Source organism: Microcaecilia unicolor, chromosome 1, assembly GCF_901765095.1.
Source record: "Microcaecilia unicolor chromosome 1, aMicUni1.1, whole genome shotgun sequence".
NCBI classification, from domain to species: domain Eukaryota; kingdom Metazoa; phylum Chordata; class Amphibia; order Gymnophiona; family Siphonopidae; genus Microcaecilia; species Microcaecilia unicolor.
Window position 1 is genome coordinate 213,074,213 of NC_044031.1, and position 16,446 is coordinate 213,090,658.

The 16,446-nt window shown below is 43.1% G+C and overlaps 1 protein-coding gene across 3 annotated transcripts in view; it reads left to right on the forward strand.

The window, feature by feature from the left end:
- Positions 1 to 16,446, forward strand: part of ELMO1 (engulfment and cell motility 1) — a 683,834-nt gene that overhangs the window by 292,624 nt on the left and 374,764 nt on the right. The window contains exon 1 of one of the 3 annotated variants that reach the window (XM_030204035.1): positions 15,031 to 15,037. The exons of the other annotated variants lie outside the window; for them this stretch is intronic. The gene's annotated coding sequence lies outside the window, so the exon portion shown is untranslated. Of the gene's footprint in view, positions 1 to 15,030; positions 15,038 to 16,446 lie in introns of those variants that run through there. 3 annotated transcript variants of the gene reach the window in all.

Here is a 16,446-nt window from a genome sequence, read left to right on the forward strand (position 1 = left end):
AGTCACAGGCAATTCCAACACAGATATACATACACCCATGCACATACAGATGTACAAAGAGAGACACATGCACACAGATACAAATATACAGGCATATATGAATGCACAGACACATGCATGCATATGCGTACACCCAGATATTTACAGACAGATGCTGACATATGTACAACTCAGAGTTCTCCACAAACGTGTTTCGGCCTGAAGGCCTGCATCAGGAGTCTTTGTGCAAGCACTAGTTTCTGTAAGACATTTAGTCTTACTCTTTATTAGCGCACATAACCAATGATTATTTTTTAAAGACCATCTCCTTTTTACTGTGGAACTTAGGATTTCACCTTTTGATGTTTTTATTCTGAGCTTGCACAAAGACTCCTGAAGTAAACCTTCAGGCCAAAACACAACGTTGTGTTGAGTTGTTTTTGATTTTTTTAATAAACCTTGTTTTAAACTCAAGACATTGTGAGCTCCAGTCTCTGGAACCCGTGGCCTCTGGTCCCACTTTTCTCCTTGCTGTGACATATATACAACAGCATACACATGCGGACACATGTTCATAGACAACTATCAGGCTTATTTTTGAAAGAGAAGGGCGCCCATCTTTCGACACAAATTGGGAGATGGGCGTCCTGCTCCCAGGGTCACCCAAACCGGCATAATCGAAAGCCAATTTTGGGCGTCCTCAACTGCTTTCTGTCGCGGGGATGACCAAAGTTCAGGGGGGCATGTCAGAAGCGTAGCAAAGGCGGGACTGGGGCATGGCTAACACGTGGGCACCCTCGACCGATAATGGAAAAAAGAAGGTTGTCCCTGATGAGCACTTGGGTGACTTTACTTGGTCCATTTTTTTGTTACGACCAAGGGTCAAAAAGGTGCGCAAACTGACCAGATGACCACCGGAGGGAATTGGGGATGACCTCTCCTTACTCCCCCAGTGGTCACCAACTCCCTCCCACACTAAAAAAAAAAAAACTTTTTTTATATTTTTTGCCAGCCTCAAATGTCATACCCAGCTCCATGACAGCAGTATGCAGGTCCTTGGAGCAGTTTTAGTGGGTGCAGTGCACTTCAGGCAGGCGGACCCAGGCCCATCCCCCACTACCTGTTACACTTGTGGTGGTAAATGTGAACCCTTCAAAACCTACCAGAAACTCACTATACCCACATGTAGGTGCCCTCTTCACCCCTTAGGGCTATGGTAGTGATGTACAGTTGTGGGTAGTGGGTTTTTTGGGGGGACTCAACACACAAGGTAAAGGAGCTATACACCTGTGAGCAATTTGTGAAGTCCACTGCAGTGCCCCCTAGAGTGCCCGGTTGGTGTCCTGGCATGTCAGGGGGACCAGTGCACTATGAATGCTGGCTCCTCCCACGACCAAATGGCTTGGATTTAGTCGTTTCTGAGATGGGCGTCCTCGGTTTCCATTATCGGCGAAAATTGGGGATGACCATCTCTACGGTCGACCTAAATGTCAAGATTTGGGGGTCCTCGACCATATTTTCAAAATGAAAGATGGATGCCCATCTTGTTTTGATAATATGGGTTTCACCGCCCCTTCGCGAGGATGTCCTCAGGAAAACTTGGGTACCCCTTTCGATTATGCCCCTCCACATGTACACATGCTGACGTGATAAAAATTATCCCATGGGGTTGTAAACTGTTAGTGGCTTGATTGCTAGTACTAGAATCTGCATTCTGTATCTGTTTATGATTTTGTCCTTATGGCTAAATTGGTCTAAAGAAGGTATCTCTTATTAGACCAACTAGGTGTCTTATTTGAATAAGGGACATTAATAGTAGTATTTACATTTTAATGTTTTTCTCTGTCCTCTGTTTAGGTTATTACAGTTTGTCATTTTACTTCCAATTATAAATAGCCCTTCTTTGTGATACTTTGAATCTGTGTGGAAGAAGCATTTGCAGGCAAAACCTTTATTTTGTTTACTTTTGCTGTTGGAATAAGAATTTGTATAAAGTCATGTATATGTTGCATAATAAAATTGTATGATCTGTTACATCAAATGCAGATACAATCAAATTGTAACACAATGGCTTGATGACCTCTACTAAATAAAATTCTAATTTCATTAACAAGTGTGCCTAAGAGTTTTGGTACTGAATCCCTTGAGAAAGCTGGACTGTGAAGGGTGTAAAATGTTATAGTGGTCTAAATCTGTTAGCTGAACGTCTTCTAAAGCTTCCAACACTTTTGCAAATACTTGGATGCTTGCTATTGGTCTAGAGTTAAAAAGATCCCCAAGCTGGATTTTTAAGTATGGGCATTAATAAAATATCTCCTTAAGTGGAAGGAAATTAACTTGACATGATTGTGGGGTTTTTTTTTAATCCAAGTATGAAACTAAAATATAAAAGATGGAGGAGGGAGTTTTAGTAAATTTGTGGGAAACAATCTAAATCACAATGGAAGGAAGAAAAGAGATGTTAGATCTTTTGGCAATAGTGAGAGAAAATCTTCCCTTAATCTCTCTGTTGGGCTACCAAAAGTCTTTATTGGGATAAAGGGTCACTCACTCAAATGAAGATTAGCAGAATTTAAAGGAGAGGTGATAGAACATTTAATCTTGGTGATCTTGTTTTGAAAGTAATCTCATCCATATTCATTGTGGATAGCCTGAAAATAGGACTAGCTAGGAGTCCCACAGAGAATATTTGGGTGCTTGAAAACTAGACGTTTCTTGTATGACCTACTTATAGAATGTGGCATTGCTTGCAGAGAATGTTCTGACTTCAGTCTTGTTCCAACATCAGTTCGATGTCCTAAACCTCCTAAAGAATGAGAAGAACCTTAAGAATTGCCAAGCTTGGTCAGACTAAAGGTCCATCTAGCCCATGGCCTTGTATCTAACTCTCACAGTGCAGTGGTTTCCGAACTTTAAATAAAATGTAGTTTAGACAAAGGGAACCTGAGTAAACACATTAATACAGTTTGTAAGTTATAACATTTCTTTAAGGAACAAAATTATCCAACACCCATATCGCCCATGTGAAAAGTAACTGCCCTCTCAATAACTGGTTGCATCACCTTCAGCAGCAATTATCGCAACCAAATGCTTTGTTACTTCTCTGTTTTAGAATCTTGATTATTTAAACTGCCGTGAATCCTTTTTGGAAAACAGGTGGAATATAAAATGCCAATAGATAGAATAAAATCAGTCTTTCCATCGCTGTTGAGGTATCTTAGCCCATTCTTCTTCGTAGAGCTGCTTTAATTCACAAACATTTGATAGGATTTTGTGCATGAACTGCTCATTTCAGGTCCTGCCACAGCATCTCTGTTGGATTCATATCAGGACTTTGACTAGTCTCATTGAAAACTTTAATTTTGTTTCTCTTCAGCCTTTCAGATGTAAACTTGTTTTTATATTTTGGATCATTGTCTTGCTTCATAACCCAATTATGTTTTAGCTTCAGCTCACAGACCGATAACTAAACATTCTCCTTAAGTTTCTGGTGCAGTACAGAATTCATGGTTCTTTCAATAATGGCAAGTTATCCAGATCCTGAGTCAGCAAAGCATCACTGCATTATCACACTACTACCACCATGTTTGACTGTTGGTATTTATTTATTTATAACATTTATACTCCATATTTTCCCTCACAAATTCAATGTGGCTACAAGAAGACAGTACAAAATATTAAGTTCAAATTATTTTTATTGAAAAGTTTCATTATTAAAAATAGAACAAAACATACAAATACAATATAGGAGCAGTATTCATAGTCAAGTATCCAACTCTCACAATGATATAGAAGAGAATCCTATACGCTGGAAAATAAAGTAGTTTCTGTTGAAATGTCTGATATGAAACTACGTACGTAAAGTACAAAGTTAATATTTATGATACATAAGCCAATCTTCATAAATCGTAAACATGAAAGCTTGCTAGCAAAATATGAATATATAATTCAAATTAATGTAATGATATGCATCAATACTATAGAGTTAAGATTGTAAAGATTATTCATTATCACAAAGTAAAGAATTGTAACTACATATGCAATGGTGGAGGGGGAGAAAAAACTAGGCATCAGGATCAATTAAGAGACATTTTTTTTAAGGAAAGATTACGAAAATTTGTGAAAAACTAAGTAATCATGCTGGGATTTAATGTATTTCAGGAAAGAATTCCATCACTTGCTACCTTAGTAAGAAAAAGTGGCAAAATAAATTGGCTTATAGACTACTTTCTTACAGGTAGGAAAATTAAGATACAGGTAGTCTCCTGCACCGTAGCTAGCAATGCAAGAAGTCAAAATGACAAGGGGCAATATATCAGGGGCAGTTCCATATAAAGTCTGAAATATGAGAGCACAGAGCTTAAAAACAGTCCTGGCCTTAATAGGAAGCCAGTACAATTGAATCAGCAATTGAGTAGCTCTTCCAAAGCATGGCGCATGCAGGACTAACCTGGCCGCAGTATTCTGGGCAGTTTGAAGCTTCCTTAAAACAGTCTTTGCAATCAGTATAGATAGAATTATAATAAATATCAAATTGGGCCAAGAGTGGACAAGTAACCTGAAAATATCTGTTGAAAAAAAGGGCCAGAGAAGCTTCAGCTTCCAAAGTACCGTAAAAGATTAAGAGGCCCTTTTATAGAGTGGCAGTAAGCCCAGCGCAGGCTTACTGCTCGCTGTTTTGGGACTGCTGCCAGCCCAGTGCAGCCACCGACGGTAGTCCCGCCCTGATCATGTGCATTTCCGGGCGAGAAAGAAACCCCCCAGAAGTGGCGTGTGCAGTGGTAACCCAGGGGTAATCGGGCATCGCTGCATGCTGCTCAGTTAATGCCGGGTTAGTGCGGAAGCCTTAATTGCCACTATGGTGGATGGCGGTAAGGGCACCCTGTCGCATTACCATGTGGTAATAGTTCTCCTACTGCATGGCCATGTGTGCTGGGGGATTTTTTTAACCTGCTGCGGTAAAAAGGGCCCTGACGCATGGGAAAAATGCCCCCCGCTGCCAGCGCAGGGCCCTTTTTCCCCGCAGCTTGGTAAAAGGGCTCCTTAGCGACTACAGAAGACACCTGAGATTCAAAGGATAAGTGCCGATCAGTAACAACCCCCAATATTTTGAGTGGTTTCCAAGGGATAAATAATGCAGTCAGTGCTAAAATTGCTGTAGGGATCATGGTCAAATGAACTGGTTAATACCAAAAATTTAGTCTTTTACCGATTTAATTTAAGTCTAAATTCAGAGGCCCAGGAAGCCTTTAAGTCAAGGCTTGATTTAATTCTATTGAGAATTCCATGGATTCTACCTCGAAAGGGGATGTAAATAGTGACATGTGATGTTCTTACTGTGGAATGCTGTATCTTCTTAATTCCAGACCTTTGATTTTATGCTATAAATGGACTATGTTGTTCAAACAGTTCCACTTTTGACTCGTCTGTCCAAAGAAAGTTCCAAAATGTTTATGGATCATCAAAGAGTATCATTAATGCTATCCAAGAGCATTAATGTTACTCTTGGATAGCAGTGGCTTCTACCTTGCTACTCTCCCATGGATCCATTATTGCCAAGTCTTTTTTTTATTGTGGAGTCTTGAACACTAACCTTAGCCGAGGCTAGAGAGGCCTGCACTTCCTTAGATATTCTGGGATGTTCTGTGACTTCCCGGATGAGTTGTTGCTAAGCCCATGGAAGTAATCTTGGCAGTCTGGGCACTCCTGGGAAGATTCACTGCTGTTCCAAGTCTTCTCCATTTTGAGAAAAATGCCTCTCACTGTAGTTTAGTAGCATCCCAAAATTTCAGAAATGGCTTTGTAACCCTTTCCAGACTGATATATTTGAACAACTTTTTTTCTCATCTCTTTTGGAATTTCAACAGGTCTGGTTTTAATCAAGACTGGCTATGTTCAGTCAGCAAAATCTAATTATCAGTTAATTTGTTGGTTGGTTGAGTAAGAGTCCAGTTACTTTTTCACATGGATGATTTGGATGTTGGCTAACTGTTCCTTAAATAATAATTTAAAAAGTGTTCTGTGTTTACTCGGATTCCTTTTGTTTAATATTTCATTTTGTTTAACGACCAGAAATCATTCATTGTGGCACATTTGCAATAATAGGGCAAATCAGAGGGGGAGGAGGGGGTTTCACATCACTGTACATGCATACACACACACACAATCAGTATGCTTTATCTACTTGTTTTAAAAATTTGAATCTTTGCCTTTTTCGGCTAGATGTTAAAATAGTTACTGATAGTTAACAGGGTTTTAATTTGATAAAATCAGTGATTTAAAAATTATTCCTCGCAATACAAAATGCCTTCGTAAAAGATATATGTAGACAAAATTTGTTAGAGGCAAAATTCCTTTGTCTTTTTAGTCTTGACCTATATGAGTTGCAGAGTGCCCCCACCTGATGCTTCTCAGTACTGCAAAGTCCACCCGCTTGTACAGTCTGTGCTGCTAGAAGGGCACCATTTCTTATTGTCACAGAAAGCAATTGCTAGTCCTCCCCTTTCCAGCTGTCCATTTGTCATTGTCATTTCCTACTGCTCAGGAGTCACTCTGTGACCTTCATTTATCTCAGTCTGACAGGTGTTAATGTTCTTATTTTTTTTTCTATTCTGTTGTCCTCTTGCTGAAAATCTCTAGTTAGATGGTGCTGGAGGTTGACAAAAACCTTCCGCAGAGTGACTTTTGTTTTTTTTGAACTTTTCTCACAGCAGAAATAAAACTAGATTCATTACCTCAGGTGATTTCTCTTCTCTTTTCTTTCCTGCTTTTCTTTTCCCAAGCATAGTCTGTGACCAACAACTGAGGGAATGAAAATCAGTGCATCTGTCTTTGTAATTGGTGCCAGAGGGAAGGTGGGACAAGGCACTCTACTCCTGGCAGACTTACTGTATAGGCCTATGTTCCAGCAGTAATGACTGAAATTACATATAACAAATACAAATCAATTTAGTATTTAAGGATATTCCGTTTTAGTTTTGTCCAGGTGTATTTGAAACCATGGAAAAACACACATATGTATATTGAACATAATGTAACCCAAAGGGGTTAATATATATATATATATATATATATATATATATATATATATATATATATAAACTCACCTGGGCTTCCCCAGGCTTTGTTGTGGCCACTTCGGGCCATTCTAGTTGTCTCTGAGTGGCAGGGGCGCTTCGGTGCCCAGGGCTGCTCATTTGGCCAGCCCGAGGTGTTCTGGCCAGTCTGGGGCCGTCCCGATGCTGCCCGGACGGTCCGGGCATCTTTGGGCCAGGTTGCGGCGAACATTGGTGGCCAGGGGTCTCCATGGTGCTCTGGAGCCGGGAGTGCTGTCAAAATGCGTCCAGCCACGAAAGCACGCTGGGACGCGAGTGAGGAGAACCAGCCTGGGACCCGGCAGGAAAATGGCCGGCTTTTGGCCTAGCCTGCCGGAAGGAGGGCGGACTGAGCATGTGCAGAGTTTGCTCATGCTCAGTCAATCCCTGGAGCACTGGTTAGGCCTCACCGAAGCCTGGGGCTCAATTTTTGAGTTGCCCAGCCGGAGTTCCAGGGATTTTGCTGCTTTTTGGGGTCTTTTTGTTTTTGACCCAATTTTTGATGTGGACCTTCGAGACTGGAACCAATGGTGGTCGCTATGTCAGGAGACTCTTGGGAGTGAGGTAAGGGGTCTGGTGGCCCAAAATTTTATTTGGTTTTATTTTAAATTGTGGGTTTTGGGACTTTTGTTTATGGAAATTAAGGGGTTAATTGGATTTTTTTTTTTAAAATTATGGGTTTTTGAGACCCTCTTGACATTTACTGGGGGGGGGGGGGTTAATATTTGGAAAAAAGGTTTTAAATAGTGGTTTTCACAGGGGGGATTAAAAGGGGTCTCCGCCAGAGTTTGGAAACAAACTTTCGACGGAGCAGGTGTTTGAAGGGTTAACTAAATTTTTGAGAGGTGTTTTTTTGGGGGGATTTTTAAAGAGGTTTTATTAATGAAAAATGTGGGACGTCCATCTAATATAATAATTTGGTACTTGAGCTTTCGAATGTGTCTCACTGGGATCGTAACCACCTACTGACGTCACTGGCCAGAACTAGAACACTGCTTGCCTGACTTCAGGAGGTGGTTACGATCCCAGTGAGAGACACGGGAACTGCGCGACCGGCAAATTATCAATCTATGGAGGAATGGGAGAGGAGAAAGCGGGAAGCCGCGCTACGCACCTCGCTGTTGAAGACTTTCACTGCCTCCATGGCGACTGCTGGCTTAATTCTCTGCACTGCTGGTTTTTTTCCACTTGTGGTTGAGGAAGCAGATCGTTTTCAGGGATCACTTTTCTACCCGTGGAAAACATTTCTACTTTCCTTCACAGTCACCTCTTCATCTTCCAGTAATAGATTTAAACACCCCTGGGGGGCAGGGCTGACCTGGGAGGGGGAGAGGCGCATGATGTGGACATGGATCAAGTCGCCGCAGGGGATGGCGATGGGAAACAGCAGGGCCGGCGGCAGAAGCTAGTCCATGGCGATCAGGAGCAGGAGCACACACCCCCTCCCGCACATCAACTGGAGTCGGGACTGCGGGTTTGTTGTTCGGGAAACCTCTGGTATGAGTTTGATGGTGGGGGTGTTTGTGGGAGAGGTGTAAGATCGTGGACAGGGAGGAGAGGGGAAGACAGACTGAGGAGAGCGAAAGTGAGAGGGAGAGATGTAGGACCACAGGGAGGGGAGAGCGATCCTCTGGTTCCCAAATGTGTGTGAGGAGGGGTGCTAGGCATGAGTGTGAGGGTAGCCGAATACGTCGTGTCTTGGCATCTTTGAAAGATTGACTAAAATTCCATCCAGTAATTACGGGAAGGCGATTAACCGCTGGCTGGCTGGAGGGGGGGCAGGGGAGAGAGGAGAATCGTGGGGTGGCAGGAAGGGGGGTAGGGTACAGAGGAGAATCGCTGGGTGGCAGGAAGGGGGGCAGGGGAGAGATGAGCATCGGTGGGTGGCTGGAGGGGGGGCAGAGGAGAGGAGAATCACTGGGTGGCTGGAGGGGGGTAGGGGAGAGAAGAGAATTGCTGGGTGGCAGGAAGGGGGGCAGGGGAGAGATGAGCATTGGTGGGTGGCTGGAGGTGGGGCAGGGGAGAGGAGAATCGCTGGGTGGCTGGAGGGGGGGACAGGGGAGAGAGGAGAATCTCACACACACTCTCTCTCACAGACACACTCGCACCCAGTCTCACTCTCTTTCTGTCACACACACACACTCGCACATTCACTCTCTCTCTCTCACACACACTCTCAAACATACACACTCCGAGGAAAACCTTGCTAGCGCTTGTTTTATTTAATACAAAAACAGGCCTTTTTTACTAGTTAAAAATAGTTAATTTTGAAAAGTAAAACCATAATTCTGTGGGCATTGTAATGCATGATTGTTTTAGTGATTTTGGTGCAGTTTCATATATATTTCACTTTAATATTTGGTACATGGTACTTTTTCCATTATTCTCTATGGAAAAGTTTTAATCAAATGGAGAATTGGTTAGGCAGGTTTCTAAGTGTCTGTAAAAAAAAAAAAAAAAGTGGATTCTAAATGGACATTTTTTCAAGCTGAGTCTCCATTGCCTTAGCAACAGCTTGTCTGTTAGTTGCTGAGAAGGGCAGAAGCAGCTGAGGAATGAGGACGTGTTTTGAGTGTGTTTGTGGCAGAGAGAGAGAGAGAGAAGAAGCAGTTTTAAAGTATTTAAAGGGAATTTATAGTGTCAGGCAGGGAAACTGTGATAAGTATGAATATTTACACAATTCTGGTGAGTGTGCACAATTGAGAGCTGTCTATTGCAGGGTAAGTAAAGGTTGTTTTAAATAGCTTTAAAAGAAGTTTTAATTATGGGAAGTGAAACTGGGTCGCTGTGCTGAGTGTGACACTATGTGCTTGGTGAGATCAGGATTGTCACAGGTGAATTAATAAAATAGAATCAACACAGTTGCTTAATAGTAGTTCTGGATTAATTTTAAAAGGGGAAAGGCCTAGTATAAATTAAAAGAAGTGAGTAAAACTAGTTCTTTTAAATTTTCTGAGAAAAAGAGGTTTAGTTTTATTATAATACCAGAGGGAATTACTAAGGTATGAATGAAATGGTGTTTGTGTGTTAGAATGTTTTATGAAGTGCTGACAGAATTCCAGTGTGACAGCATGTGCCCTTTCATTTGCTCTTCCTAGGTTAGGGAAATAAAAATATAGCAGCAGGCCTGGAAATAAAGGAATATTTTATTAATTTATTTTATTAGAATACTTGCCCACAGTATTTTAAGAATAATTTAATGTCACCTATTGGAAATAAATTAACTGTGTCAGGAAGTTGGGTTTTCTTTCCCTAGTTTATTTTGAGTAAGAGAGGTTTAGGAAGAAGCTTTGGAAGAAAAGGAAAGAGAAGACAGTGAACCACAACTTGAAAATTCTTCGGGCCCCCACGCAAGAAAGAAATCAGCACTTCAGACTTCATTGGGAGAATAATATCAGCTACAGCTAAGTAACTGCAAAAAGGAAAGATAAGCTGGTACACTTACCTGATTATTTGCTGGGTCTTCTAAAGTGAATCCTGTGAACACACAAAATATACCAGTAGCAAAATTGTCTGCTGTCAACATAGACAAGGACTCTGTAGCTGATGAGTTTGTTAAATGGTTGAGCAAGTGATAGAGTTGAGTTTTATTCACATCCTGACTGAGCAGATTGGACACACAAGCTCTTTTTGTTTGCCGTAAGTAGACAGAGTAGTGGCAAGAGCTATCTCGGAATATCTGAACTGTAGTAGCAGAGGGGTGGAGGAGTGGCCTAGTGGTTAGGGTGGTGGACTTTAGTCTTGGGCAACTGAGGAACTGAGTTCGATTCCCGGCACAGGCAGCTCCTTGTGACTCTGGGCAAGTCACTTAACCCTCCATTGCCCCATGTAAGCCACATTGAGCCTGCCATGAGTGGGAAAGCGCAGGGTACAAATGTAACAAAAAAATAAATAAAATAAATAAAATAAAAATAAATAAATAATTTACGCCAAAGGCGCTCAGCTAGTTGACGACTAAGAACGTGGAGCCCGTGGTGAAACCAGGGCTGAGATATGGGACACTAAGGGGAAAAAATTATATAGTGGAGCTGATTTATTTAAAGCTGTCCAAAGGGTATTGTTCCACAAAGAAACCTGGTCATCTATTGACAGAAGAGAAATCTAAGGGAAATGGGTCACAGTTATTAAAGAAGGTTTCTTGTGACAGACTGGTTATCTGTGCAGGTTGAAAGTCAGACCATGATGCACAGACTATGAAACACACTATTTTTATTTAATTAAAAAAGAATTGTACTTAGGAAGTTGACCTGTTGAGTGAACCTAAATTCACAAATATATAGGAAGAATAAAACTAAACTTGAAACTTCTTGTGTTTAGGTTTTTGTAATGTACAGTTTAGCTAAAAAAAAATTTTCTTGGCACTCAGAGCCAAGGAATAGTTCCACCTTTTCAGGAATGAGGGGGCAAAGGATGAAGGTGAAATGAGATAGACTCAGAAGTAACCTGAGGAAATACTTCTTCACTGAAAGGATGGTGAATCCGTGGAACGGCCTGCCAGTGAAAGTGGTGGAGAAGAAAACAGTATCTGAGTTCAAGAGTTTGGGACAAGTACATAGGATCTCAAAAGGAATGATAGGGAGAGTAGATGGCATAGATGTGCATACTGGATAGGCCATATGGTTTTTTCTCTGCCTATATTTTTCTCTGTTTCTGGCCTGGGCTGACAGGAGGAGGGAGACTGTTGTCTGTGCCACATAATTCTCTGTCTTTGGGGCCTAAGTTGCTAAACCACACCGCATTATGATACCTCATATGGTTCAAAATATGAGTTGGGTCTCTGAAGCAGAGGAGAAGAGCTGAGCCAGGAAACTGCTGTTGCTCTCCAAACAGTGCAGAGTTGCGGTGTTGGATCTAAAAAGTTGGGGGGAGGAGACAGTGAAGGGGTTAGAGCAGTGGTGTGCTGGAGCTGGCTCGCAAGAGCCGGTTGTTAAATTTTTTACCGACTTGCGAGCTGCTTGTTCCTGAGGGCGAGCTGGCTCTCCTTCCTCCCACCCTCCTACAGGATCCATCCCTCCCCTCCCTTGTCCAGCGAATTCTTCGGGGGAGGCAGTCTTGCCTGTCCGCTGCCGGCGCTGCCCCTCCCCGCTTCCGGATCGCTCTTTAAAAATGGCCGCCGAGACTTCTGCTGAAGTCTTGGAGGCCGCCCTTGTAAGTCTCGGCGGCCATTTTGAAAAGCGATCCGGCAGCGGGGGAGAGTCAGCACTGGCAGCGGGCAGGAAAGACTGGGGACCTTTTCTGCCTGCCCCGAAGCATCCGCTGGACAACCTCGGTGGCTGGAGGTGGGGCAGGGGAGAGAGAAGGGAGTCACTGGACATGGGTGGCTGTAGGGGGGGGCAGGGGAGAGAAGGGAGTCGCTGGACATGGGTGGCTGGAGGAGGAGGGCAGGGGCGAGAAGGGAGTCGCTGGGTGTGGGTGGCTGGAGGAGGGGGCAGGGGAGAGGAGAGTCACTGGGCATGGGTAGCTGGAGAGGGGCAGGGGAGAGAGGAGGGTTGCTGGATGTGGGTGGATGGAGGGGAGGGCAGGGGAGACGAGGGTCGCTGGATGCAGGGCAGGGCAGGGGGAGAGAAGGGTTGCTGGGTATGGGTGGATGGAGGGCAGGGGGGAGAAGAGTTGCTGGGTATGGGTGGATGGAGGGCAGGGGGAGAGAAGGGTCACTGGACATGGGTGGATGGAGGGGAGAGCAGGGAAGAGGAGGGTCGCTGGACATGGGTGGATGGAGGGGAGGGCAGGGGAGAGAGAAGAAATGCTGGACATGGATGGAGGGGAGGGAAGAGTGAGGAAGGAGATGAGATGAGGGAAAAGGAAGAGAGGAGAAAAACTGCACATGGATGAAGAAAATAGGCAGAAGCTGGATCCACTGGACAGTCAAGTCTGCGGAGGACCAGAAATGAAGAGGAAAGGAAAGAAATAAATGGAAAGGAAGCCCTGGAAATGGAGTTAAGAGGACAGATAGTAGCAGAATCGGATACTGGGCCAGCATGATCAGAAAAACAGTCACCAGACAACAAAGGTAGAAAAAAATCATTTTATTTTCATTATAGTGTTTGGAATATGTTCACTTTGAGAATCAGGTGCTCAACATTAAAAGTTTATATTTATTTATTTACTTATTTATGGCACATGAAACATGAATTAGATTGGAACCTGGGATCATTTAATTTTTTTCCCCTGGAGTAATGCATTGCCCCACCCCCCAAGGCTGTCTTCCCCGGCTATAGCCGTCTCTGCAATTTGGGGGGGGGGGGGGGCGCAGAGGGGGACCAGGAAGAGAGCCTGTTGTTAAACATTTACCAGCACACCACTGGGTTAGAGTGTCTCTGGTATGTGGCAGGGGTACACGTCTCAGAAGTAGGAGTTGTGAGAGAGTAACAAAGCAACAACATATGATGTCAGAAAAAGACTATTGTAGCCATCTGGTCTGTTCAGTTGTGTTCTCACTAAGGATGCATTCCTGCTATCAGCCACAGAGCATGACCACCTGCATGATTTTTTCAAATCCAGGACAGGGCATTTAAAATTTTATTTTTAACTTTCTCCTTTGTATGCCATCCTATATAATAATTCTCATCTCCAACAGGATGTGCTTGGGACCGTGCCTGCCGGAAGTGGTCTGCTAGGCAGGCACGCACTGACCTCAGTGACATCAGTGACAGACAATTTGGCAAAGCAAAACAATCTGAGTGCAGGCCATTAGGACACAGGGTTGATAGGAGAGTTTTAAAAGACTGAAGGAACCGAAAGTGTTAAATGGGGGAAGGGGGAGTTCTGAACGACTGAAAGACATGAACATTTGGGAAAGGAAAACAATCTGAATGCTGGCCATTAGGACACAGGGTAGATAGGAGAGTTTTAAAAGACTGAAGGAACCGAAAGTGTTCGGGGGGGGGGGGGGGGGCAAGTTCTGAATGAATGAAAGAAATGAAAATGTATGAGAGGAACACAATCTGAATGCCGGCCATTTGGACACAGGGTAGATAGGACACTTTAAAAAAAATGAAGGACCTGAAAGTGTTACATCTTGGGGGAGGGGTGAGGAGGAAAGCGGTGGGGTATCCGGATACTGGGCGTTAGGGCCACGGGGGTACATAGACTTTTGAAAGCCTTAAGGAACCCAAAGTGTGGGAAGGAGGAGGAAAAGGAGGGGAGGGGATGGGGTGAGGGGCATTAGGGACAGGGGAGGGGGCCCTGCCACACACCCTCATTCTCACACACACACTGTCACACAGACAGTCTCACTCTGTCACACACCCGCATTCACTCTGGCTCTCTCTCTCTCTCAAACATACACACTCCCAGGAAAACCTAGCTAGCGCCCGTTTCATTCGTTCCAGAAACGGGCCTTTTTTACCAGTCATGGATGAAGAAATCATTAAACAACTGGACATAGTTTCCTCCAGCATCCATGTTTTCCATTCCTAACCCCAAAGTTCTGCAGTAATCTATATAGCCTATGATACTATTGTGGCCATTGTCCAAATATCTGGCCTCCTAAGGACCCCTATGTAGCAAGTTAGCAGGTAAGATCTAATTTCTCCTTTCCCATGGGATGATGAGCAGTTTGTTGTGGTAGAGACATATGTCTGTTGAGCTAGAATTGCTACCAGCTTCAGCTTCATCTCTGCTTTACAGTGACCCAATTTATCACTGTTCTGTTTGGCAGGAGACTAGTAACCAGTTCAACAAACACTGGCAAGTCCACAGTTCTTATAGATTACTAGTAAAAAAAGGCCCGTTTCTGGAGCCAATGAAACGGGCGCTAGCAAGGCTTTCCTGTGGCCCCCCCCAATCCATCGTCGATGTTGGTGAATTGCTCCGCCTCCGCCCTCAACGTCATAACGTTTGACGCGAGGGCGGTGAATTGCTCCGCCTCTGCCCTCAACGTCATAACGTTTGACGCGAGGGCGGGGCCCAGACACTGTGATTTTCGAGGCTTCAGAGCTTCGAACATATGAACCTTGGCTTCAGTGACGTCAGAAGCCAATAGAACGTTGAGGGTGAGTTTTATATATATAGATACTCACTGAACAGCAAAATTTAAGATGAGATGATTCACTGTTTGCATGACAAGGTTTGCAGTAGCAAAATCCTGTTTCCAGTTTTGCTGTTTCATTTGGTTTACTGAGGAATCGTTATTTAGGGGAAAGGGAATGGGACTTGATATACCGTCTTTCTGTGGTTTTTGCAACTACATTCAAAGCGGTTTACATAGTATATACAGGTCTTTATTTGTACCTGGGGCAATGGAGGGTTAAGTAACTTGCCCAGAGTCACAAGGAGCTGCAGTGGGAATCAAACCCAGCTCCCCAGGATCAAAGTCCACTGTACTAACCACTAGGTTACTCCTCCACATCTGCTTTCCGTTTTTACTTTTAACTGCAAGCAAGCATCAGATGTAACTGAGTAAAAAATGGCAAAATTATTACTTCAGTAAAAGTAGTAATTGTTATCCTGTATTTCTTTACAAGTAAAAATAACAAAACTTTTACTTAAGTACAGTAACTAGTTATATTTACTTAGTTACTATACAACCCTGGAAGAGGATCTATATATAAATGATGTCATTTTTATAGCTTGAGATATGGTCTAGGGGTCCCACAGGGTTCCTCACTTTCTATTGTTTAATATCTACTTGTGCCTGTTGGGTAACAATTGCTCCTTCAGGTTTGCTTTTTTCATCAGTGTGGATCTTATATTCAGATGGTGGTACTCCTTGGTAAAATTTAGATCAGATTGCAGACCAGCTAAACAGTATGTCTCACTGAAGGTTATTCAGGATATTCTTAATCAAAAATCTGATGTTTTGTATGTGGGGTGGGTTGCATTGGCAAGCTGTTCAAGGGATGCCCATGACTGAGGTTATGGTGATCCCTTTTGTAAATGTCATTGGAAATTCAAAGATGAAATTAGATTGTGGAGGCCCCTTAGAGCCTTGATATATTTTTTGTTTTTGTTTTGTTTTTGCTGTTTTCAGTAGAACCTATCGTAAACTGTGGCTAGTAAAACAATGTAGACTCCTTTTTAGATCTAGTAGCTATGTGTTAAAGTGACCCATGCCCTAGTTATGAGTTCACAGGATTATTGCAGTGAGCTTTATATTGAGGAAGGATGTGAAGTTATTGGAGAGAATACAGTATGTGTGCAGCATGAGGCCTAAAGTATGTGGATCAAATTTTATGCTTTGTTGTTGTTGTGCATTTTTTCATGTTTTATGCTATATTTATTTTTATGCACCTTTTTGAACAGTACTTAATTTTTAGAAGCAAATTAATACACAGTAAAAGGAATGGGCGTATGTGAATGAGAGAGGAGGAGGAATAGTGTTTGTGAGAGGGAAACGGTGGATGTTGCATGAGACAGGACATCAGCTGTGAGG